General features: G+C 41.6%; 2 long non-coding RNA genes across 4 annotated transcripts; one reads left to right on the top strand and one right to left on the bottom strand.

The window, feature by feature from the left end:
* The first annotated feature begins 532 nt into the window (after positions 1–532).
* On the top strand, positions 533–25161 carry LOC107316198 (uncharacterized). Of its 3 annotated transcripts, XR_014948792.1 has the most exons (7): positions 533–686; positions 1796–1913; positions 13358–13434; positions 13532–13596; positions 14455–14568; positions 22505–22651; positions 23669–25161. It is a non-coding gene; the product is annotated as an uncharacterized LOC107316198 (long non-coding RNA). The 3 variants fall into 3 exon arrangements; XR_014948793.1 differs by lacking the exons at positions 533–686; positions 1796–1913 and adding an exon at positions 9037–9170; XR_014948791.1 differs by lacking the exons at positions 533–686; positions 1796–1913 and adding an exon at positions 12598–12698 and having other exon boundaries at positions 22505–22644.
* On the bottom strand, positions 16442–26899 carry LOC116653600 (uncharacterized). The gene is made up of 3 exons (XR_014948794.1): positions 26461–26899; positions 26261–26362; positions 16442–19097 (listed from the first exon to the last, which is right to left on the bottom strand). It is a non-coding gene; the product is annotated as an uncharacterized LOC116653600 (long non-coding RNA).

Genomic DNA, 26899 nt, shown 5'->3' with positions numbered 1-26899 from the left:
ATGAAGCTGGTGACTGTATAATAAAGTCATCTGAATGCCCTCATCTATCAATTATTCTTGTGAGATGATGAAAGTAGTGGCATTTTTAGTGCACATATGAGTTCTGTCATACAGGAGGAAAAGTTACTGCAGGTTCATACAATGAGAGCAGTAAATCATACTTTTTAAGGCTCGTTCGCAGTGGGTAGAAGTCACATCTAGCTGAGCTTCAGCTCTTTTCCTTTCTCCCCTTTTACCCATGACAACTTTAAAGAAGACTGCCATCTGGTCTCCCATCTGCCTGCATGTCCGATCTTATGCTTCCTGCAATTGCTTTTATTTGTCCCCAGTGCCGCCTTCACAGAAGAGACAACAGTCCCCACTGAAACACTACGTAATTTGGGACCTTTATACCTTTATGAAGCTCTGAAAGAAATCAGAATGCAAGGAAGAAAGTCTTCCATTCTAGTTATTAATAACACTGGGGGGATGGAGAGTGGGGAACAAACAAATGTGCTGAAGAAAAATGACAACACCTGTTCTTGCCTTCCAGGTGCCTGAAACAAAACTTCATTGCTGAGCTACAGGGATTAAGGGAAGGGATTTTATTTGCCTGCCGCATTTTGATGCAGCATCCTCAAGGGCCCCAGGACCTGCATGGAAACATGGAGGAGAGGAGAGGAGAGAGGAAATAACCTTTACAGAAAGTAAGTGCTGGGTGCTGGGAAAGGCACTATGGGACTCAAGGGAACTTATCACTTCTTCCCAAAAGCTGTACTAACTGTGCATTGATGTCAGTGAAAGTTTTATCACCTCCTGATGACACTGAGAGCAGAATCTGATCTATAAACATCAATCTGATCAATAAACATCACATGTAAATACATCAACAGACCCTATACTGGAAGTTTTTAGTTAGACTGATACCCTTCAGCTGAATCACAAAAATCCCTCTTGATCTGGAAATGTTACTTTCCCATCTACTTCATTTCAGTGCAGTGGGAATTCAGCACTGTAATCCCTTAAACAACAACAAAAAATCTCAACCTGAAATGAACTCTGACATCAATCTAACAAGCACCCAAAGAAGTCACAGAGTGGAGAGCCTTTAAATCACAGCATGAACAGTAGCAGAGGAAGCAGAGGGACCAACAGCATAACCTGATACAGGTACAGATGTCTTGCAGTTATACACTGCCTAATCAAGAGAGGTTATACTCCATCCAATGATGCACAGAGAAAGGCTCTGTGTTTTCATTTTACAACAAGGGAAACTAACTCTGGTATTAAATAGGTGGACTTAGTCTTGCTGCCACAATAAATCTGTACTAAATCCTTGCACCTTGCTCCAAAGTTAAGAGTGGGAGGTGCACTCAGACTTTGGTTTCTCCCAGGAGGACTTGGATTACTTCAGCTCCTGGGATGAGTAGTATGGTTGGAATAGCACTTGTATTAATACATATGAATATAAAATATATATTTCTACTTCATCTGACATGGCTAGTGTAAAAACCCAAGCACTTTAAGTTGTTCAAGATAAGTATGTGTGAAATTTCTGCATAGAAAGGGTATGATGGTTTCATCTGAGGACCCTGGCACTTGCTGAAGTTATTCTACACCTAGCTAGGAGACAATGGAGATTTGCTGACTTACATCAGCTGTGAATTCGTGAATTCATACAGGCATTTAGTGGAGATACCACCTGCTTCACGAAATGAAAAAAAAAAATTAACTCAGTGTTGAAACTGATCTCGTGTTATCCAGGATATCTGCATGTATATACAGTAACATGCTGTCCTGTTCTTTATGGTTGTAGGAAATGAACAAGTGACCTCAAGGACGAAAGAATCCTCTTCTGCCAATTCAAGAAAAGATAACGGATGAGGTGTTACAGACCCTAGGTGAATTCAAGTTTGCATTATAACCATCTTTACGTAAGTCAGGTTATTTATATCATGTTTAATACAGCCGTCCTTTCAATCACTGTTACTTTAACTTATTTATTTAAAAATTAATGAATGCCTTGGGTTGCCTGCCAGCTGTATCACAGCCACACGGGCTGTTGTGCAAGAGATCAGTCATTCAAAATCAATGCGTGACAAAGCGTAAGAAAAAGAAGTATCCCCACAAATGCAAACATTATGAGGGAAGTGCTTTATGTCTTGTGAGCCACATCGTCAGCTGGCTGTCTTAACTGAGACAGTCACTTTTCTCCCTGTGTTTATAAACAGCAGTGTGATGGATGTGTTACGTTCTCTAAACTACCCCAAGAAAATAATTTTAATTTTCCATAATTCATATATTCATTTACATGTGGTGAGAGAATAAAATGTTAGAATTTGGATTTAGAAGCCTGTAAAGCCCATATTTTCCTGATGGAAACAATTATGTTGAAAGCAAAGCAGCAGCAAAGTTGGCTTCCCAAACCTGGAGTGACACCAGAAGTCACTGAGGTCCACCAAACACCAAAGCACTGACTTTTACCTCGCTCACTTAACTTGCTCAGGAAAATCACTAGTGTGAAAATTGAACTCATGTTTAGTTTTGGTTTAATACTGCTGGGGGAGTAATCTTTTAGTCTGAAAAAAAATAGGGAGAGAGAACAAGCAGACACAATGCAACCAGTCAGTGAGGAGGTGATGTCAAAGGCATGTTTCAATTAGTGCAAGATTAGCTGAGGCCATGTTGGCCCAAGGCAAATACTCTGAATCTGAGAGTGGTGGGAATTCCTTTGGGAATTCTGAATAGAGGGATATTATTTTACCATTTTAGGTCTTATCTCTCCCAGCAATGTTGCTGATGTGTTTAATTGATATATCCTTTCTCATTTATTGTTGTGTGAAGGCACAACAGTGAACAATCCTTCCAGCTGAAAAATCCTCACATGCTGCAATTATAAACAATGTTCCCCTTAATCCAAACAGCTACAATAATTTTATTAGCAGTCATGGCCTAGAAGAGATGTAACAATTAGTCTATTTTACTGGGACAGAATTTTATAACCCCATAAAATCAACTTATTTAGCGTGAGGCTTTTAGCCATTCAAATGAAGAAGCCCAGCTGAGAAGCGGCAAATGATAACACAGGTTCTCCAGCAGACCAACTGCAAGCTCAGGTGCAGTGATGCTACATAGGTGACAGAATGGCTCCTCTGGTCTGTTTCACTTTATTAAGTGACAAAATGCGTAACAAGTAAAACACCCATTAGTAAAACCAACAGCTTCTGCAAAGAGGATCATTTAAATCCAAAGATTAAGCTGGAAGTTCCTACACACCAGCAGAAATCAATGTACCTTCTCAAAAAGGGGAAACAGCTGCACATCCTTGGGTTTGTCAAGCTGGGAAAATAAGGAAGTTCTTTTGTTTTTAAGTGATATCTTTAATTCAGTTAACGTTGCTATGAGCAGAAGAGTTATAATGGTAGACGACTCTATGTAAATCTTCTTTGTCAATTTTATTTGGTTGAAATGTGATTGTATAGACAGGCCCTCATCATGTATCACTTTGTGTGGAGTGGAATGCTTTGCATCTATGATGTACTGAGATCTGTTTCCAGATTCTGTTTTGTCCTTAAAAGTGACCTAATGTAGAGTGAATTCTTTCCTCCTTACAGTTTCTCTTTATGAATGTGATTTACTGAGAGAACAGAGTGAAATTACTCTTCTGCTCCTATTATCAGAGGTTCTCTTTTTTTTCAGTGTTGTCTTGATGTTAGTGTTCTAAATAAATACCTGTATACCACAACAATCAAGAAAATTAAGTAAGGGTAGCAATAAAGTGAAACAAGCCAGGATTAACCCTGATGTAATGGATGAGTTAAGCACAATGACATCAAGCAGCAGGAAACTCTGAGGAGCACTAAGTGAGCATAGTCTGTTTAATTTATGAGAAGGATTAGAGAGTAAATGCTTGATGAGAGCACACAGAATAGAACAGGTACTTTTCACTACGGAATAATTATGCAGTGTAAGGCAAGAACATCCCCTGCATACCCTTCCTTCTGCAAAGCACTCATCTCTAGCCATAGAAGACTCGGAAAAACGAAAAATTATTGGTGTTTAAAAAACTTTTCCCCATTACATCATAATGAAAAATTCAGCCCTGCCAATAAATCACTTCAGCCTGCCCCTTTTGTACAACACCATGTTCTCCTGTTCCCCTCTTTATTATTAACTTTAACTCCATGGGGCATTACCGTAGTTAACATCAAGGACTCACTCACAACCTGTACTCCATCACCCGCAGAGCTGACAAAGTTGTGATGAAAGCTGTGCATTGCTGCTGTTGTGCCTTAGTGATTTTCCTCTGCATGGTTAAAGCTGTAACTAGTGATCGATGTGAGCCAGCCTGACCTTCTTCTAACCTGTCTTAGCAGCACCTCTCTTTGCTTGGCCCCTCTGACACTTCTTGATTTAAATCCATAATGTGCAGCTCAGTGGTTTTCTCGTTCTTCTTCCTCAAGAAGATAAAAGCTTGAATCAGGGGAGAACAATCAATTCATGGGCATCTTGGACTTAAAGGCAGGGCACATCTGTGATGTTTCAAAACACAGAAAATCATCAAGAATTTGAGATGATCGCTATAGGGCTTGCTATATTCAGGAATTTCCCAAGAACCCACAAGAACTGCTTTGAGAAGCTACCGAGCAGACATACACACATCTTAATTAGGGGGGGGAGCAAAGCAGTATCCACACTTGAGACATAAACTGTTTCCAGAAACCACCCAAAGGATGTTGGAGATTCTGAGCTAAGCTGCTGTTATGAAGTTCTAATGGCAGAAAGAAATGCCTCTTGACATCCCTGTGGCTGCAGTCGTCTCCAAACTGAGCTTAATATTTCTTATGAGAAAATGAAAAGCATCACAGAAATTCTTTGCCTTGATCAAAAATGAAGATGATAGCTGCTTTACTTTTATTCTGGTGGTGTTATATTAAAAACACATTTCTCTTTATTAATTACAAAGGGACATATTTATTTATTTTTTTCGGGTAGTCCTTAAGGATTTTTTTTGGAGGACTTCAAGAAATGAAGGAAAATCATTCTTTCCATTTATTCGTATCATCTTTCAATTCTCAGCGACACATTCAGAACACAGAGTAAAATGGTTTTTCTTGACCACATCAAATTCACACACTCTGATATATCACTCTCATCTCAGCATGCCCAAAACAGTATATGTAGAAATGCCCTTAAAAGAAGGAAAAACCACAGCAAGAGGGGAAAAATAAACAAAAGAGGGGAGAGGGAATGAAAAGAAAGAAATGACATGCGAGCAATGAAAAATGTTGCTAAGAAGAAATACATTTTTGCTTGGCAAAAATAAGAGGCATCTTTTTCATCGCCAAAGTAATGTCAGATTACTTTTCAGAGTTATGCAAACCTCAAAGTTTTGCCTGGAGGAGATCCTGAAAGAGAATTTGAGGAAGGTTCATTCCAATTCCTGCTATTTGATCCATAAAGGAGAAATACTGCTGGCACGAGCTCAGTACACCCTAGAATGATACTGGTCTGTCATCCTTGAAAGAAGAGAGCTATTGCTGATAGGGAAAAAGGCAAGCACCTCCATGCATGATTTCCAGTGGTATCCAGACAGTATTAGAAATAAGACCTCCACCACATAGAACAAAGCCCAGTGTGAAGTTAATTACAATGTTTCTTTTTTATTGTTGTAGTTCTCAGTGCCAGCATGACAGGCTTTTGGTGGCGACAGGCCTTGTTTTGGTTGCTTGGTATTCCAGCACTTTGCTGAGTGACACCAATCAAGATAGAAGAGATGCTTTTGGCACTTGCATACCTTCACCATGCTGCAACTTGCCAGTAGGAAAGGAGCAGAATCTTAGCCTGCAGGGCTATCCTGTATAATGATCCATTAATCCAAGATTTATCAGCTACCTGTCAGATGAAAAGAATTTTGAAAACTTTTTAAGTAGTTTCTCTGTTTATCAATAGCATAATGAACCCAAGCCTGTCATTTTCTGCAGGCCAAAGTCCATTCTGCTTAAAGCGGTACAACTATTAAACTTTCAGGAATGGTGCTCCTTAAGGAAAGCAAAGTATTCATGTAACTCTTTCTTCTCCCCGACAGCAAAGATCTTTATCATGCTACAGACTACATTTTGAGAACAATGCCTGAAATAAAGATGGAAAGAAATACTTTAATACTGTTATTTCCTCTAAATAAGATCAGAGAATCACTGAATCATAAAAGGTTGGAAAAGACCTCTAAGATCATCAGTTCAGCCATCAGCCATCACCACCGTGCCCACTTTGGAGGATGCCAAAGCAGACACGGAACTGAACTGCAGTCTCAGATTAGGATACATCATGCTTTTAGAATTATTATTCTCTCCTGATTCGCCTTGTTGCAACTGCAATGATACCGGTACTCTCAGAAGGGAGATCAAGAAGAGATCATTTCAAGTGGGGCATTTATTTCTTCTCTGCCATCAAAGAGATGAGCCTCTGGACAGCAAATTTAGTGGTATTTTAAAGGATACAGATGCATAGCACTGCCCATCTCTTCTTTCTGCAATATAACAGCAGTGGAAAGTTCAGCTGAGAGAACAAACTTTGCAAAGATATCTCACTCCTGTAGGACACTGAAATAGTTGTCCAGATGATGATGTGGGACTCAGAGCCATGCCCTAGAAGAGAAGGGTATATACCTTGTCTTTTCTTATTCTTACAAAGAAAGATCAAGATACATTCATATGTGACTTTTGACAATTCAAGGAAGAAAACTTCAAATGCTCAGGTGTTTGATCTTTAGATTTTTATATCCTACCAAAAGCACGGGATTTATAAGCATTCCTTCAGACCTAGATGGACTCTTCTCTACTTTTCATATATTATTCCAGTAATGGAGGAAGCCTTTCTTTTGTTGAGAAAACGAATGTAAAAGAGTAGAAGATTTACACAAGAAACAAACTTGTAAAGATGGCATCCTGGGGTTCCCCATTTATTACACTGCAATTGCTTCTAGATCAAACCTGTTCAGTTCAGTATTGAAAGGATGGGTTCGCTGCTGTCCATTGCTGAGAGCTCTACAAAAGTAAAGCCAGATATTTTCTGGGTCATACTCTCTAAAAATAAACCACAATGGGAATATTGAAAAAAAAACAGCTAACTTACAACATGTGAGTCAGAACTCCAGTCACCTTTCACTTCTACAGGACTAAGAAAAACCTCTCAAGTGCAGCAATAGGTTATTTAAAGACCAAAGTAAATAGATCTGACTGCAAGCAGACACAGGAAACAGATCAATGTCTCATGACGATGAAATCTGTGCAGTAAGTTTTGACAAGAGCCACATGCTGGGGTTCATCCAACAGGGATCTTTCCACCAGCTATTTGTTGAAGCCTATAAAGATGCAGATCAGTTCCAGTTGATGCAGGGAAGTGATTTTTTTTTTCATACATCCTATAAAGTTTTATATTTTTGGCGGGGAGAGTAAAGTTGCATGAATGCATAGTATTTTTGCAGGCAGATATAGCCTTATTCCAATCCTACCTCACACTCTCAACCTTTTATCTCTTAGAGTTGCTCCCATACCAGTCCTAGTTACATGACTTCCAGTTTGCTTAGATCAGGGCAGAGACAGGCTATGTGTGCTTGTCAAACACAAATACATGCTAGAACCTGCAGCTAGAGTCCAGGAAAACGCCTTTGACATTACAAACATATTATGTAGTTCAAGACCACCACAGCTCCAAGCTGTACTACTGCCATGACTTCAGATTGTTGCTGTGATGCTTTTTATGGGGATTTGATGACATTAGCTAGAACTAATGTGATATTTTCCTAAGTGAGTGCAGGCATACCACACTCTGGAGGGGACAACCAACCCTTCAGGCCCTTCCTGTATTCCACTGTTCTCCATGAATATTAGAGATGAAATTTTTGTACACATTTACAGTAGCAATCATGTGAACCCGAGCTCATTTCCACAAACAAAGCATGCCCAATCAACAGTCTCGTTTTTTTTCCTGCTTTATGGATTTTATTGCAATGATTTTGCGGAAGAGGTACAGGTGGGTTTTGCAATCCTGCTGGGCCCCACAGTAGAGACTCACACAACAAAGGCTTGCAGGTGTTTCCTATATCTTTGTGGTTATTTCTTTCAAACAGCATCTGTTGAAATGCATCTTGCCTCCTGCTTAAAAGAACCCCATTGCTTGGCAATGCAGGGTGTTTGCTTTAGCTTTAACTGCCCACCCACACTGAACATTTTATGTTACTTAGGTTGACTGGGGGCACAATGAGAGTCTTTGACAAGCAAGACTTCCCTTCGGGTGGGAGGCTCTGGAGGGGGAAAGGTGACCCAGAGATGTGGTAACATTTTTCACCTCCGCTTCTCTTTCCAGTCGGGCAGCCCCGTCATAGTTGGCACTGACCACACTACCACCTGCCGCGTCCCAGCAGAAATCCACACAAAACCTGGCTTGTCTTTGGGTAATTGCACTTGTAAAGTAGAAGCAACTCACTTAAGCGTTACACGCAGCATCTTATTAAGCACCTCATGATGCATAGAATTAAGACAACTAAAAGAAAATGTCCAAAAATGCTTCCATGCAGTTTGTGACCACAGCTGACATGTGTCTGGTGAGTCTTCCTGGGTGATGAGTCCATAGTTCCCATAGCCCTTTGGAAAACATCAAATTTAACTTTATTTTGCTTCAATAGTAACTACTAATGTTGTGTTGACTAATCAAAAGAGAACAGGTGGTCAGAGCAAGACCTAGAAAAACAGGCCCAAACACATCTAGCATGAAGTAGATGTAGGTTGAGCATTATTTGGTTCTGAATTCTCAGCATGAGCTATAACTAGCTATAACTAAAATTCTCTGGGCAAACTGATCTAGATGTGGTGTCCCTGTTCATTGCAAGGGGAGCTGGACTAAATGTAGCTCTGTTACAACTCTAAGGATTCTATGATTCCACGATTATTCTAATTCTAGGAGTCAGGTGGTTTTAATATTGTAGTGGAAATGCTGAGTCACGGCCTGAAGCAGTGATAGAGCACCTGGTGGGAAGGCAGGGCCAACCCAGGGGAGCTCAGGTGTATGCAATGCAGCTGAGTGACTGGAAGGGCTGGAGCCAGGATCCACCCCTTCCCAGAGGAAGTGTGTTGGCAGCGGAGGCAAGGATATCTCCCTGGAGATTTCTGCTTATCCCAGTCTTTCCAAAGGTAAGCAGTTTTTTTCTTCTTTCCTTTGTTTCTGCATCTATGGCTGCTGCATTTGAACTAGTTCTCATTTACTGTAGCTAAAGTCATTTTCACCCTGCTACTATTGCTGTACTTTCCATCACATTATAGCGTTACAAATATCATCATGCGCTGGATAGGCCAGCACTTGCCAAACTAGCCAGTTCCTTTAGAAGCAGTGCCCAAAACCAGGCAGGACCTCACTAGCACCTAATTGCTCTGGGAAAGTAAACATTTTACCTCATATTTTCTATGCTCTGCCTAACAGCATGGTAAGTTCTGCTTCTCATGCATGAAGAGAGATTAACGAGCACTTTAGTACCCACCCTGTCTTCAGACAGCCCTCTATAAATAGGTGGGAAGAATTGCCACCTGGTGTCCACCTCTTTGCTTAGGATAGGTGGTTTGTTTGAAATGGATTTCTAGCTTTTAAATAGTTAATGGCTGGTGAAGTAAGTTCCATCTTTACTGAGTAGCTTTAAAAGTTATATCTGTTTGAATAGCCCAGAGAAAAGAGCACTGATAAGTATTGATACCTACCAGCATGCTCCTGACCTGGAAGAACACTGCTCCTAAGTTTCCCTAGGAGAGTAATCTAAAGGTTTTTTTCCTCTCATAACTGGCTGAGCTAGGAATCTTATTTTTGGTACAATAGTTTCCTTGAAGTGTACAGCTCTGAAGGGCACGTGCTTGTTATTCTGCAAGAAAAACTGTATTCATTTCCAGGTCTGATAATTCCAAGCAGCAGCTTAGACACAAGAATGAGGGCTTTTAATGTACTGGGATGTTACATAGAGGACCCCTAAAAACTCTTATTTGCACTACCATTCTGATAATTGTAATAGATTAACAAGAGCTTCATGGACTAAATTAAGTTTGTATAGGTGGCTATCAGGTGCTTATAACCTCTGTGTCTATATTCATGATACTAGGCTGCTAACTCGATGCACTAATCACAGTAAGTGTAAGAAGGGTGAACTTTGGTATTTCGTGTACCCTTAGATATTATTTCTTAATAAGGACTTGTCACGGGTTACTTAGATTTACCTATGCCCGTGACAGGGGAAGCCACCCCGTGGGCCCCCTCCCGGGGCCCGGAAAGGAGGGGAGAAAAGGGAGTGGGATAAAACAGCGACAATCTAAGGAGGAAAAACTTATTTTACTAAATATGATACCGAAATACAAGATAACACAATATAATATAATTGAGGCTAACAAATTGAACGAAACAGAGAGAGAGAGTCCCCGAAAACCGAGAGGCCTACTGTGAACTCTAGGCGACACGGCTGGAACACTTCCCCCTCTCCGAGAAGTTCGAGAGAAGAAGGAGGGCACTCCAGCCTGGGAACGAGATTATACAGCGTCCTGGTCCCGTGACTTATCATTAACCCTGTTGTTCTCTGGGATATGTAGTCTTCTTCTGTGGACTGCACATTCAATAGAAGTATCCATACTTTACATGATGTTATGATGTGGAATACTGATACTGATAGCAAAATTACAAAACCATGACAGGACTAAAATAATTGTTATGGATGTATTACAATAGACTAATGAATAGTATTAATCTTTTCCTCATGGCTACCTTGGTCTTCATGAAATGCGTTTGGAAGATTTCATCTCTTTCTCTTCTGCCTTTTCTTTTTCTTTTTAACATCTCAGGCCTAAGTATTCTAATGATGATAGGTAGCTGTACTTTCTTAATGCAAAGCATTTAGTAGCTTTTTAAAATGTCATTTTATTCACAACGTATGGGTCAACTGCATTTAAATAACTACTAGATGGAACTGCCCTTAACGCAATGAAAAACATACATCCTACTCCTTTAACAGAGTTGTTCTGTATCATTTTTTCACCAAGTTTTGGATGGAAGAGGTGAATTATTGCACTGCATACAACTTCAGGCCATGCACTCAATGCTGCCACCCATAAACACCTTACCTCATGTTGGAGGACTGGTGACACAAGGCTGTACACAGCATCATGCAGGGCTGTGTGATGACTGATTTCAGTGAATGAAAGGTAATATTCATAACCACAGGCTCTTGACCTGGTAGTGACCCACTCACTCTCCTTTTAAGAGGCTTCTATGAGGGGGGGAACCCACACCAGAGTACTTGTTTGGGTAGTTTGCTGAGAAGCACAGGGACTCTCATTAGCCTTGAAAGACATTTTCCTGAGTCTAAGCAAGGTTTCTACATTTTTGGTGGACTCATTATACCTTTGTAGTTAAATTAACCAGAATAGCTTTCAGATGCCTGTGCAATCATTTAGGAACAATAGCCGCCATTCTGTCCTGAGATGCACTAAAAACATGCAACAGCTCTTTCTGTTGTATGAAAGCAAAGGTAGCGCTCGAGTGGTCTGGATGAACGCAGAAACACTTGGAACAATATAACCTAGGGGTTACCTCAGTCATCTTAAACACCACAAAATCTCTCCTGGATGGCTGTAATTAGAAAAACAGCACAAGACAAAGGAGCTAAAGAACTATCAGTGGGAAAGTTAATTCAGGTAAAATCCAATGAGAGATTGTGGAACTGAATTGACTGTAAAGTCAGATGGTTTAAACTTCACAGATGTCACTGATAGAACAACAAACAGAAGACGAAGAAAAACAGTATGGGAAATACACAAGTTCACACTGTTGGAATATGAATTGAAAGCAGGTATCCAAAGGTGGTAGAGTCACTGAAAGGGCATTTTTACACACATTCCCCTCAGAGGAAATCCTATTGTTATTTCTGAGTGAGTCAGTCAGGGCTTATTCCACAGAATGAGCACATGTGTTGCTGAAAGCCTTCCCAGTGAAATGCAATGAAGATGGAGTAATTAGGGTGATGGGCACCAGCTGAGGTCTGGGCAGTGCCTTGATTCTGCCATGCAAGGCTCTGCCACCCAGCTGCACCCAGCAGCTGCATGGGCAAGGTGTTTTGTCTCTAGGCTTTATGCTTTGATTGATGTGTGGCAAAGGTCTGTACTTAGCAGAGTGGGAGACAGAAGAGGAATTAAGCAAAAAATGTAAGGATTTGGGGGGCTTTCAATACAGGTTTAAAAAGGAGAGAAAAGAAAATGCAGAAAGGCAAGAAAATTCCTCAACATGTTAGAACATAACCAAAGATCTATATGAACAGAATACGCAGCCATTGCATGGTTCAAGTCACCCAGTTTGTTCAGGCTTTGATAAGAACTATGCTGCTTCAGTAATGCGAAAAGCAAAATGCGTAATGTCTACTGCTATTGAAATGGGTTCCCCCTAAAAGTTCATGCATATTGTTTTTAATTTGCTCTTGATTAATTTTGTCTTATCTCCCACCTGTCAGCCATGAAAACCAACTTACTCCATTGAAGTCCTTTGTAAGTAACTTTGTGAAGAACAAGTTTCCGAGCAAGCCCTCTCCATAACAATGTTACATTTACATTGTGTGGCACCACAAACAATGCTTTGTGCTTTCCCTATTTTGGAGCTTTGTGAGCAGAATGTCTGGACCTGCAGATGTTCACCCTCCTGTAAGCGCTGGCCTCTACTGCAAATTCTTGTCGCTGTCTTGTCCTTGGGAAAAGCCTTAGAGATACAGGCTTATCTTAGTGATTTAAACACAGCTACCTATGGATGTGATGGATTCCCTTTATTTGCAGTCCCCCAGTCAAGACTAGATCTAATATCTCAAACAAAGAGAGGTGCTTGATGCAGAAAGGGTCAGATTCAAGGGCTGCTGTTGTGAGGGAGGTCAGGCAAGGTGAGCGTGTACTTCCAACCACTGCATCTATGCTATAAATTCCGAGTTGTCTGTAAAACTAGGAAATGCACAAGGAATTTAATGCAAAGCGTTTACCTTTCCTTTTGTCTGAGGTGTAACCCAACATTTTGCCTTTCCACCACATTGCTGTGAAAGGAAATTCATTTCCCTGCTCACTAGTTATACTGAAATTATTTAAAGCAAATTCTCAGCTACCACATACTTGATCATAGAAACTTTCTTAACCCCAAAGCTCTCTCGTTTCAACACTTCCCTCCGACAAGAACTCCACCAGAAACAAAAATAACTTCTCTTTCTAACCTTTCAACCCAGGACTCCCTATTCAGCTTTAAATGCAATCCCAAGGAAGAGAATTTCTCCTCTTTCTTCCTTCAGACAGTTACCTGTTTTCATCTGGTCTTTCTTCAGCCTTGATCCTGAAAGGAGCAAGTTCACACAGTGCTCAGAGTATCACCAAACGAAGAAGGGACTGCCTGCAGAGAAGGGTAGGTCTGAGTTTTTTATATATGCAGAGAAAGGATGGAGCAGATCCATATATGCCTAATACAGACAGTATTGATATTATTATACTTTTTTGGGCAGGGTCTGGACGGAAGAAAAGGACAGTAGAAAATGGGTCTGTTTTGTCAGACTGGATGTGTTCAAAGGTAAGAACAAAGGCTGAATGAACTTGGCTGCTGCTGTCCCCACCTACAGCCAAAGACTGAATTTGGTGATGGCTTTCCTTGAGTAGAACCAAGTGGTGCTCCATAGCCAAGACTGTCAGCCCAAAAGAAATGCTGTGAGTTTTGTATTAGTGCAGTAGCTTCTTCTTTTACAGTGAGCGTGGTGAGGCACAGGTTGCCCAGAGCTGTGGTTGATTCTCTGTCCTTGAAGACTTCCAAAGTGAGGCTGGATTGGGTCCTGGGTAACTGGATCTAGCTGTGCTTGTCCCTGTACAATGCAGGGGGGTTGGACTAGATGACCTTTAGAATTCTCTTCCAACTCTAAGGATTCTATGACCTAAGTCCTATAGACAAACCTTCCAAATATGAGACAAGGAAATCGTGTGCCACTGTGCAGAAAGAGCAGGCTCACAGTGTGCTGGGTCTTGTTGTAGGGTCATGTCTGAAACTTAAGGAAGCTGACAAAGAGAAGGAAAAAAACACTTTCCCAAAACACAAGTCTCAAGGTTTGTAACAAAGCAAACTGAGGAAGTGCCAGGATATTATGAAATAGAAGCAGCTGAAAGATAATCACAGAACTAATACTTGCAGTATCTACAAAAGAGCTCGTTCAAAACATGGCACTGGGTTGGGGGGAACTGGGCACTGAAGTTGTACAGCTAAACAGAAATGGAGCTGTTTTGGCTACCTGCAAAAAATGCAACTGTAATGCACATCTTAGGAAGTACGAGCTGAGCGAGCTCAGAGGGGGTGGAGGTGGCTGCCCAGATTTCTTAGCACTGCGCCTTTATGAGCTGAGCACTTCACTGAGCGTGTTTTCTTTCATATTTATTTTCACAGAATCAGCCTGATCTCATGTTCCAAGAATGAAACCCTGGCATGGAAGTGGCATATCTGCTAGTGAATGTCAACATTTGATGTGCAGTCAGAGAGCAAACAGGATTTCACACTGTAGTAAGAAGGGAAATACTATTTGCTTTAATTCTAGTTTCTTTGTGTCAGATGTATTAAGAATTAATAGTAAAAGAATTTCATTCTTGCAATTATAAGAAACAAATATTTATGCATATATACACAATGTACCTACTTCTACAAGTAAAAAGAAAATGTAAAATCTAGCTAGTACTGAATAGCCTGAAACAAACATCCTTTGCAGAAAACATAAGAGATTCCAGTGACTGTGTAACACTCAGCTACTAAGGAGGGGAAGAGAACACTTGACTGTGAATGAACTTCCCTATTGCAAAAGGTTCCCTGGTTTATAAATAGGCAAAGAGAGGCTGAGATATCACATAGGGTGGGTACAGCTTGCTGTCCAGCTCTCATCAGCCGTGTGTATATAGCAAATTAACCCATGTGCTTTATTGTCCTCCAGTCTTCTGGACAAGAGATCACAGGAGATCATGTTTCAAATGGTGATGTCTGGGAAGAACTGAGCAATGGGACTCTCACTGCTGTAGGAAGACGGTGCTCAGAACCACAGGAGATACCCCTGAGATCTCAAGGACAATAATTAATGACAAACAGCACTGGCACATCACCTCTGTGAGCCTCAGAGCAGAAACAGCTGCAGCATATCCCACCCTGGCAGGGAAATAGAGCTGGTGACCTAACAATCTTTTCCACCTCTAACTTCTGGGTCTTTATGAATCGTCAGTCACACCTAGGTGTGATATCACTGTAAAATCCCAGTCACGTAAGAGAGCTGGCAGAGAACTCTGGCTGTGCAGCTCTGTGGTTTTATGCTTAGTTGTGTCCTAAATACTGAAAGAACGAAGTAAACTTTCAAGCATCAGCGCTGACAGTTGCTTTCAGAGATACTCAAACAAACAAAATCTTGTCCCATAGACAGCAAAACCAGCTGCAGGTTTTGAAAAGAAAGCCATCAGTACCTAAACAAACACCACGTGTGGTGTGGAGTGACTGATGCAGCTCTTTTTCAAGAGGTTGGCAAGGGCCTCTTTATAGACTCATAAAACTATAGAAGCATTTTGGTTGGAAAAGACCTTCAAGATCATCAAAGTCCAGCCATCACCCTCACCTACCAAGTGCCACCACCAAACCATGTGCATCCCCAGAGCAAACATGAGCACTGTGCCCAGCGCCAGCTCTATACTTCACTCAGAAGATAGTGATGCACTGGAACAGGTTGCCCAAGGAGGCTGTGGATGCCCCATCCCTGCAGGCATTCAAGGCCAGCCTGGATGTGGCTCTGGGCAGCCTGGTCTGCTGGTTGGACCCTGCACGTATCAGGGGGGTTGAAAACAGATGAGCATTGTGGTCCTTTTCAACCCAGGCCATTCTATGATTTTATGACTATGGATGACATCTACCTAATTGCTGTCATCCTAACACTGGGGTAGAGCTCAGTACATTTTTCTACATGGTGTGTTGCAGTAGGAAAGTTTCTTTCCTTCTTCTCCTCCTCTAAAGTCTTGCAACAGGAAAGGAAAACATGGCAAGTCATGTCTTCAAATCATGCACCCGTATTTTTTCTCAGCGTATAATTTGGTAGTGAGCTGCACTGTATCTGTGTTTTGTCTGGAGTTTGGAAGTGGTTTTAACGATTTAAATCACAGTGAAGAAAAGGGCCACTCAAAATGCAGAGCTGGAAAGCAGAACCGCTTCGGTGCGTGAAGTATTTTAAACTAGATTTTGGTCCAGGTCCCACTCCACTGTGTCCTCATGTTGGGAAAGTATATTCAGAGCTGACATGGCTTTCCCAGGTGTTTTCTACTGGGACAGAGTGCAGAGAGTGCAGTTAATCATGAGTGCATTCAAGTGTCCTGAGGTCTTTGGGTGAAAGCTGTTAGAGACATTGAAAAAGTGTTTAATAATCACAGCCCCGTGTCCTCAGCGCAGGCTTTTTGGGTTCACCAAAGTTCAAACACCTTTTAAGAAATTTAGGCCAAAATGTAAGCAGGCCAGAGCCATGCAGCAGTTCCAATGGCAACGGGGCTTTGCTGAACCATTTTCAGGATCATGACTATTTGGTAAGATGCAGGCTGAGCATTGCTGCTTTCATAAACCACAGCAGGTGTAAAGGTACTGTGTGTGGTTTCCTATAGCTTGGCCTAGCAAGGCATTTAAATACATAAGCACTTAAAAGTATCATAGCTATGCATTTCTGGTACCTCTTCAGTGCAACAAGCTCCTCAGCACAATGCTGAGCAACGCCTCGGTGCTGTTTTTTTCTGCCACAAACCAATTGAGTACTAGAAGTTAGTTAATCATTAGCCAGCCAGTTGTGCATTGAGACAGACTCCCTTCTTTGTCTTACCGTGTTATTAAATGCCTTCTTCTTTGAAATGCCGCACAGAAGTGATAGATGCCCTTTCTTTACAAGTCAGCCATCCAAGCAAGTGATGTTTTATATAAAAGTTCAGCTAACAAGAACCCTCCTTGTTCAAATATAGAAGAGTCGGGCAGATAAGGCTGAGCAAACTGCTGCTGCCATGAGCCCAGCCTGCAGATAGGGGCTGGGGGCTGGAGGGCATTGCTGCACCAAATTTTACCCAAGAATTATGGGGTGGGGACAGGATACAACATGAAACACAAATTAGGATGAGGCCAAATGGTTATATATATTTGCAGTAGGGCAATGGAAAGCTGTCAGCATTTCCTTCACTGTTTTGAAGGGCAGCTTGGCATGGTTAAAGCCATGAAAACACACAGTCCAACACAGCAGGTGAATGAATGGGAAGATGAAAAAGCAGGACCGAGCAAGACAGCAGAAAGTTCGCCCTCCCAAATCATGGACCATTTTCCCCTAGCAGCAGTACTTCACCACATTTTTGCTAACTGGCTTTTACAATGTAAAACTGGTGCTCAGGAGAATAATGCTCACTTTGTTTGCCCCTGGTGGAAACACAAGGCCGGTAAGGCAGGGCTCAGCTAATGTATAATCTATATTTACATGTCAAAAAAAACCAACACCCTTATTTAGGTTCTTGATTTATAATCCCTAGTTTTCATAAATGTCACTCATTCCCAGTGAAAGAATGCAGGGTAGATTTATAGGTTCTGCATTATGCCTTAAATCTTAATAGCATTTTGAAAGCACATTTATGAGTCTTCCTAAGAAATGCTTTCCCTCTATTTTCAAGACATTTTTGTGTAAAAACAGATCCAAATTGTTACCTTAAAAACAAGATTATTTTAGCCAACCATTCTGGTATCGACTCTGCTGCAATGCTAAACTCTCTGTCTGCAATGTCCTCATAAGCTCCTATTTCCAAGGGTTCACAGCTTGAATGTAAAATGCACTTTGTACTTAAATTTGTGTGACGAGATCTTTAACCCACATGAGTTGTGAATTTGTTTTCACCATTATAGCCAAAATAAAATAAATCTTTGGAGGTATCTGTAGGAAAGAGGTGGTGACGCACTGGCACAGGTCGCCCAAGGAGGCTGTGGATGCCCCATCCCTGCAGGCATTCAAGGCCAGGCTGGATGTGGCTCTGGGCAGCCTGGTCTGCTGGTTGGCGACCCTGCACATAGCAGGGGGTTGAAACTAGATGATCTTTGAGGTCCTTTTCAACCCAGGCCATTCTATAATTCTATGATAAAGGGCCTGATGCTGCACCCTCCCCCTGTCCCTCATAGTGAGAATTCTGCTTGAAATACACAAAGCTCAGGTTCAATCAAAAGCAGCACCATCTGATCCCAAGTACAATCATCACATGCACACATACAGAAGTGCTGGCTGGGCATTAACAGTGCAATGCCAACCCTTAAGGAGCTCACTGTAGAGCCAATATGCTTTAGATGGAAATTTAAATATATGTTTTGAAGAAGTGAAGAGTTGACTATCATAACATGGATTGGTACAGAAGCAGTTTCTTAAACATATTTTTAGAAAGCCAAGCAGCAACTAGTTCATGAAAATATGTTATTATCACCCATAAATATGTATGTGCACTGATGAGATGCTTCAGCAAGACTATTCCTGATGCCAAGTGCACCATTTAGGAGATGTACCTGCAGAAACAAGGTCCTCGGTGAATGACGAATTGCATAGCACAAACGTCTCTCTAGAGCATATATCCACTCATTAACAAACATGCTGCAACTTTTGGGAGGGTCTAAGAGAGCTGACTCCAACTGACAGATACAACAGTGATGGGTCTAAAGAAGTACCACCAAAGTCTTGTGAGCACATGCCTGGCTGACTCCCGTTTGCCTTTAGCTCTGCCTTCATGGCTGCACAACTCATCACCCATCTCTGTTGCTGAAGCTGCCTCTGCACAGAATAGTCAAAGGTCTGGACTAGGCAGCACAATCCTGGGAGAAGCGGGAGCGAAGGAGGCAAGGAAGATCCAATCACCCGTGTCTGTGCTGATGCAGCAGCCACGAGTCCAACATGGAACAGACAACAGCAGATTCTGAATGAAGCTGTCCAAACTAGAGCAGGTGCAGTGATAGCCCAGAAGGAGGCAGGAGCTCCATGGGGGTGACCAGGCACTACACACCTGTTTCAAAACCTGGAAAAGACACAAAAATAAGATCTACATATCATTGTTTCTGGCATAGCTCTGAATTTCACCTAAATATCATTGTGGTTATTTAACCTGAAGGAGCTCAAAATGAGTGAGAAATACTTGTGTTCCACACAGCATTGTTGTCTGCTATGTATCAAATACAACCGATAGAGAAAGACAACCTGGGAACAGCAAACATTTCAGGTGAATTACAAGTATGTTTTAGAGTAACCTGAATCACATTTCAAAGCACTCAGAATATTATCCCACTAAATCAAGTATTTACTGGGGATCCAGCCTCACAGCCTCCATTCATGGGAACAGTCCCACCCACTGTAAGAGGTTGAGGCCATTCCTGAGTACACGTCTTCAGAATCTGCTGTTCATTCCTTACGTGCTTTATAATGAAAATTGTACATTTATGACCACATTTCTATGGCAGGGAGTTTTTCAAGCAGTCCCCATTTCCAACCTGTTTAATCCTTACAGATAAGATCCATCATAAACATGGATATTACTTTTTGGCAAACATTTGGACTTTTTTTGACAGTTTTTCTTCGGGTTAGAAAATGAATTTATTATTTTAATGTCAGCATGTAAACAACAAAAGTCTTCAAACTATATCATCACATTGAGATCCTTTGTATTACAAAGATTTCTTAATCAACGGCCATAAAGCCTAACGACTTGTAGGCGTTAATATTTCTGCCACGTTTTGCATTCATGCTACTGCTAAGGCCACAGAAGAGGTCAGTATCAACAAGCAAAGAAACTCTGAATTTCTACCTCCCGTATTTCCACCAACAAATAGATGCTGATATTTGTATATAATCCATTAGGATAAATTCTAAAAAAAGAAAGAAAGAGAAAGAAGGGGAGAAATCAACCCCCAGGGATTCAGCAACAGAGCTCAGATTACTTCCAGGCATCCAGCATCAATAATATACACAAACAGGTACCAACATGAGACTTGATTATTCAGTATTCAGAGTTCTTGGCTTTGGTCAGCCAAGCAGTTAAACAAGTGCTGAAGTTGGAGTGTGTGAGAAGCCCTAGTGAAACATCAGATGACTGCATGCCAACCACTTAAGGCTCTACATACTGCTACTGCAGAGCGTGCTTTTGCTGCTATTCAGCTGTTTTCAACATTTAAAGTTAAAACACACATTGAGCACAGTTTTGGTTCTTTGTTATTCCACTGCAGCATGGGAGGGGAGAAAAACACCTCAAAATTGTCTACTGCTATCCCCAGTGCAGATCAGACAGTGATGTTGTCCATGGCCAAGACTGAAACTCATAGCAGGTAACCCATGGGAAACGTGTGTTTACAGCCTTTAAATCCCCACTCTGCAATGGCAAAGTCCTTAGGAAAGCTCCTGGAATTTAGACACAGACTAGATTGCAGAAGCTCCATCTTACACTAAAACTCAGCTACTCTTTTATCCCACCATACTCAATGGACGCATCAAACAGGCAGCAGCAGAGCACCCTCCAGGTAAGACCCCTTGTGAAATACTACAAAGCAAGAATTCCTGTCTGCTGTCTTCACCAAGGGTCCAGCCAACTACTTGCTTTACCTTCCAGAAATACTTACTATTAGATGGAATAGGTCCACCAGAAGAGGTTGGATAAATCCTGTCCCAAAACAGGGAGCCGTCCAGTGACAAAGCACTGCCTCCAAAGACAGATGGTGGAGGGCCACATCTTCTCACAGAAACAGGAGTGTCAAAGGCCACTGTTCCTACATTTATCTCATGATTACAAATAACTAGAGTCAAATGCCATAGCATGCCAGTACCAAAGCCATTCCTCATAAGGTCAGAGAAGCAGGCTGTCCCAGAGGCTGTGCTGTCTCCACCCTAAGAGTTTCCAACACCGGATTGCAAAAAACCCAGCTGCAGCTTCCAAATGACCATTGTAATGAAATATTATATTTTCAAACGTGTATTTTATAGAAGCAGGAAATGCTTTTCACCTTCGTTCTTTCCACTAGCTCAGGAACATGTTTTTCCCCTCTTAACAAAAGCTTTTAGCAGTTAAGATGTATAATCCGCGTGGAGGAGTTTATGGCTACACACGGCATAATGCCTGGATGTCAACTGAGACTCAAAAAGCAACGTCTTTTCAGCTGCACTAGAAGATGTACTGGATACAGGCATTGAACATACTTAACGCAGACAGAAAATTATACTGTGGGAGACCATGAGAAGCAAGCCCCTTACGCTGTTGCCCTTGGACAATCAACCTACGCTGTTCTTAGTATGTGTGCGTCTTTCTTTAGAAAAGCCTTGTCTGGTGTAGGTTACAAAATCTGCCTTGGCATTTTTTTTACTTCAGGATGCCAAATGACAAAGATATTATCACACATCATGATGGTTTGGCTCTGAGGTTTGATACGTGTCTTGTTCTTAGTCTGTTTTTTTCTTCTTTGTCACACTTGTGCTATCCAACTGGAGACTGTTCCCCAGCCTCAATAGACATGTCTACATGCTGACTCACTAAGTCACATATATTTGGAAATGTACGAGCTGGCAGCTAAGGAGTTTTTCATTTAAGCACTGAATCTCTTGATCACTAGGAGCTGAACATTCTCCTAGCGGGAGATAATTAGCATGGACAAGTAGGGGCAGGCTATCAGCTACAGACACTGAAATGCTTATTACTTGTTGAAGCATGAGTTACTCTTGCTCTTGGATTGCATTATCTCATACATTCCTCTCTTGAAAGCTTTCTTTTATTAAATATATACCATGTATGCCTTAAAGCTAGCACTCCCTTTTTGGCTTGGTGCAGTTTGGAGTATGGATAAACCACTTCAGAGAAAACTTCTGGAGATGATGAGAATAGTATTGGCTAATGCCTTGTGCTCCCGACCTTCACTTCATATCCCAGTACTGGCTCAAAGTCTCTTGATCTGGTTACAGGATCACAAGCAGATGTTGCCAAAGTCTATTCTGATTTACTGAGTCAGCAACTCAAGGTGTAATAGGGTTTAAGCCTGAGTCTCCATCCCAGCTGCTGAAGGAAATGGGGGGAGAGAGAAAGAGGCCACAAAGGGGAACAACAAGAAAACAGGACTTCTCTAAAGTCATTACATTCAGAAAACCAAATGTTATCTGTGGATTCCCAACCTTCCCCCACAAAATAAATAAATACAGATAAATAAATATGCAATTAGCAAGCAAAAATTCCATGCCATGTATTCACATGGTGGTCAGGTGCTCACAGGAACAATGGACTGCCGGGCTACCCATTTGGTTTTGGTATCCTCACCTGACTGAGCTGCAATCCTAAACGAGACAGTCTCAGTCATAAGAGAATCAGATGCACTGCTATGAAAAAAACAAACAGACAAACAAATCAGTCCAAATAAACTGCATTTTCTTATCAAAATGAAATATTTTTTTCAGCTTTCATCTGCTGACCTGCCCACTCCAGCTGAGCTTTACACAAGAGAAGACTCTCCCTGGACTATGAAATCCAACAAACATCTCTCAACAGAAATACAGGCTTGTGGATCAGAAGTTACGAATTATTTCCAGTACATAATGTAAGAGGTATTAACTTGTATTGAAAGCTGAATTGAGCTTCCATTTTAAACACTGATACCCATTAGAAAGATAACAGGTCACATAATTCATTATGTCTAGAAAGACCATCAGAATGTACTGCTAAGGACAGGCTACAGGGATTACTTTCTATCAATTAGCAGCATGGGATGTGTTCTAAATGTAGCCTAGTCTAGACTTTCCTGCTTTGGGTAGATAACACAGCTGATATCACGCAAGGCTTTTTGATGAGAGTCTTTACTGAAAGAATCACTGCTGTATGAAGTAAAGAAATGACTTTCAGAAGCCGAATAACGACCAGAATGAAAATCTCAGCTCAGCGCTCAGGCTGATGTGGGTAAAATGATGCCTTCCTGAAGGCACATCTAAGTGGGGAGAATTAAAAAAGGATGGATGTGGTTCTGGGCAGCCTGGTCTGGTAGTTAGTGGCACTGCATATGGTGGGGGGTTGAAACTAGACGATCATAATAGTCCTTTTCAATCCAGGCAATTCTATGATCCTCTGAAATGCAGTGCTTCAGCAGGGGGCTTCCACACCCCACTGTGCCCATGGCACATGGGCAGGGAGCCAGTGGGCCCTGGGGTGTGGGGTGAGCGGTAAAGATCCACCAGACCAGAGCTGTCCAGCCCTGCATGGATGGGACCTGGCCAATGCCCAGCATCCCTCAGTTGGATCCAACACACAGAGATGCCCTTGGCTGCACTCTGATGAATGCTGAGGAGCTGAAGCCAGGCTGATTCAAGTTGGAAATACAGCATTTATTTACTTATAGCAGAAGCTGTGATTTTAAATAAGGCTCTAAATCTACATCAGGTATCTTTCTAAAAGATAAGCTCCTGCAAATGTGGGATAGATGCAGAAACACTGCGACCCTTAAGAGTTTATATCAAATACGAACTTCATTTCCATTGTTTCACACTGTCCAGAGATGTCAGAGATCAGTTTAATTGCACAGCCTGTCAAGACTCCCTGGGAATTATGTGTATTTTTTTTCTCTCTCTCAGACAGAATCCATCTTCACATTGAATAATTACTGCCAGAGCTGAATCAGAAACTGCCAAAGTTGCAGGAAAGAATCCAACCCTTTTCTACAAAGATTCAAAGCAAATATGAATTCCCTTCCCTTTCCATTTTCCTTTCCCTTCCCTTCCACCACAACCCCTTTCACTTCATTCCCTTTGAATAACTTACTATGAATGAATGTAGTGAGGGAATGGTACACAAGGAATCTTTGGGCAAATCCTCAGCAGTTTCAATTGGCTGCAGTAAAGCTACACTCAGTTACATCCTGAAGATGCACCACAGCGGATGTGAAAAGCTCTCTTGGAGATTATTCACCTCGTATGAATGCAACTGTTCCCATCAGCTATCTCAGCTTAAAGATTTTGGTTATTGAGTCAGGGGACAGAACAATGGTGTGGGATTGAGCCCAAGCAATTAACTCTTCCCTCAACTTTATTACTGAATCCTGAACTGGAATCCCACAGAGAACCTGTAACAATCTTATTTAGATCAAAGCTCCCACTTTTTAAATAATGAGAAGTTTGGAAAACAAAATCAAAGAGCAGCCTATGATTCACACACAGAAATTTTATGAAAACCACAAAATCAAAAGGCCCGTAATTGAGGCCTTTCAACCCAACCAAATATTCATCCCGAGATAATTACTGCCATAAAACCCTCTGCCACAGAGACACCGACTAGAAAACCTTTGAATTGCACACAGACGTTAAGGAAGGAGCTGGCTGGGATGTAACCCTGCTGAGACCTGAAATGGAGGAAAAGATCTGGGGGGAAACAAGCCTTCAGTGCAAGTCACTCCTCTGTAAAAACATGTCGCCATTGAGAAGACTCAACAACAAGAAAAGACTGGGGAAGATTTGCCAGGAGCAAACCAGGTACTCTTATAAATAAGTAAGAACCAAACAGCACTGTGCATCACATGGGTTAAATGCCATGAGTAACGTCAAATGGTATTTGAAGAACAGACGAGTCAACAGGCAGCAATGCGACTGATTAAAACCAAAATTAGGTTGTTTCTAATTCATGGTGCATGAAGTGCTACAAATAAAATGAGGGCAACTCTTGCAGCAATGCAATGCTCAGTCCCTGCCGTAGTCCTGCCTCACAAATAGTGGTTTGGTTTTATGGTTGTTGGCTAATATCTGAAATGGTAGAATTTCCAGACTGGAAGGGATCCACCAGAACTATCAAGTCCAACTCCTGTTCATTCTCAATGATTAAGAAGCTTTAGACTGTCAAATAAGTACAGTTACAAAGTTCTCCAAAGAGATTACTGATTATTATTGCTAAGGACTTTCAGATCAAATGGCTTTAAGGCAACTATTATGGAAAAATCTGTATGAAAAAGGGCTATGCTCAATAGCAACTACCTTTGTCAGTACAGATATATTTCATAATGGTTGCATGGGTAATCAAATCTCTCTACAAACAAATGCAATTGTTGAAGTTTTGAAATAAAACAATTATGGCTCTCTCTATTTTCTGATCGAGTCAACGATTTACACTGAAAGACAGATATGCAGTTAATATACAATGAGGCCTTTGTGATATTACTATCAGTATTCTGCATATTATGCTAGGTTATATGGGTAGGTACTGAACTGATGCAGCCCAGCCCTGTACCCCAGTTTTGTTGCTGGATCACAGCTGAGGCTGAGGGAAGGCAGTTCATTCCTTAGACCTTTTTATAAGATGAAAGCAAAGAAAAGACTGAATCAGTGAACCCAGGACAGCTTTAGGAAAGAGCTCCCCTGACATCACCAGTTTACATCATCTTTGTTTATGCAAGCAATTTATTATTCTCCTGGGGTGCAACTTCTGTCAGTCTGAGCTGGCTTCAGACTAGATTTGCAAGTGAGAGATTCAGCAATACTCATTGCTCAGAGCATCTCACTGCCTCCTCAAGGTCATGGGCAAACAAGTACAAAGTACAAAATGCACCACCACAGAAAGATGTGGTAAAGCAGCCTTTAGAAGCTGAGCAACCTGTTCCAGTGGTTGGGAGAGTAATTTCAACATGGGACTCACCATGGGCTTTCTCACAGCTTTCTACTATTAGCTGAAGAATTCTATCTAGCAAACGAGATGCTTTGTGTTAAGTGATTACTAGAAGGGTGGTTAGGTCCTGGAACAGGCTGCCCAGTGAGGTTGTGGATGCCCCATCCTTGGAGGTGTTCAAGACCAGGTTGGACAGGGCCCTGGGCAACCTGATCTAGTACAGGTGTATGTTTGGTGGCCCTGCTAGGCAGGGGGGTTGGAACTACATGATCCTTGAGGTCCCTTCCAACCCGGGTCATTCTGTCATTCTGTGTGATTCTGTGAAGTGCAGATTTCCCGATAGCCACCAACTACTGAAAGGTCCAAGGGGATACAAACGTGGTACAAAGAAACCATGTCCTTCACTGAGCTGGCTCTCATAAACACCACAGACTCTCATCACTAGTAATAAGTATTAGATGCTTCTAACAAAAGAATAAATCTCTTTCTCTGTTGATTTGAGCATGCAGGGGTGGATTCCTGCTGAACTGCTCTGCATTCACATCTGTCTCAGGTAGGGCTGGAGTTATCATTACCTGTCTACAGGTTGGATGAGAGGCAGCTCTGGGTGGGTTCTCTCCAAAGAGGATGGCACCATGTAGTCAGGAGACACACAGCAGGGTGCAAGAGTTAGGAAGCTATAAAAACAACAATATTCATTAATTAATTAAGCATATCTGTTATCTAAAACACATAGATACTTTGGCTGGTTGTGCTTCCAATGCTTTTGGCTTACTTAAAAATGCTCAAATCACACTGAAACTCACAGCCAGCTATTTGCTGTGCACCAGAAATGCCCATTGCAGCAGTGCTGAGGTATGTAAATCTCAAAGCTGTCAGAAAGAACTTTTCCTGTTGTAAATTTTCTGTGCTCCTTTCTTCCTCCCACACACACAGAATCAGCTTCTGTGATCCACGGTGCCTCGCAGGAGGGCTGCCAGCAGTTCGCCATAGGTTATTGGTATAAGCATCCTCTGATCTTCCAGGTCAGTGCAGAAACACTGCTTTCAACACCTGAACACTTGTGATTTCTGTGCTCAGTATATTCTAGTAAGCAAAACCCTCCCTTTATTGTAAATAATGAATGATTAAGAAACAGTTGTTCAAGACAGAAATAGAGCAAACTAGACTGGGCTACAGCCAGCCATCTAACTGTAAGAGATCTAACTGTCTGC

Source organism: Coturnix japonica, chromosome 8, assembly GCF_054131305.1.
Source record: "Coturnix japonica strain WE chromosome 8, WE-NBRP24, whole genome shotgun sequence".
Lineage (NCBI taxonomy): Eukaryota > Metazoa > Chordata > Aves > Galliformes > Phasianidae > Coturnix > Coturnix japonica.
This window is presented reverse-complemented; position numbering and strand designations above follow the sequence as displayed.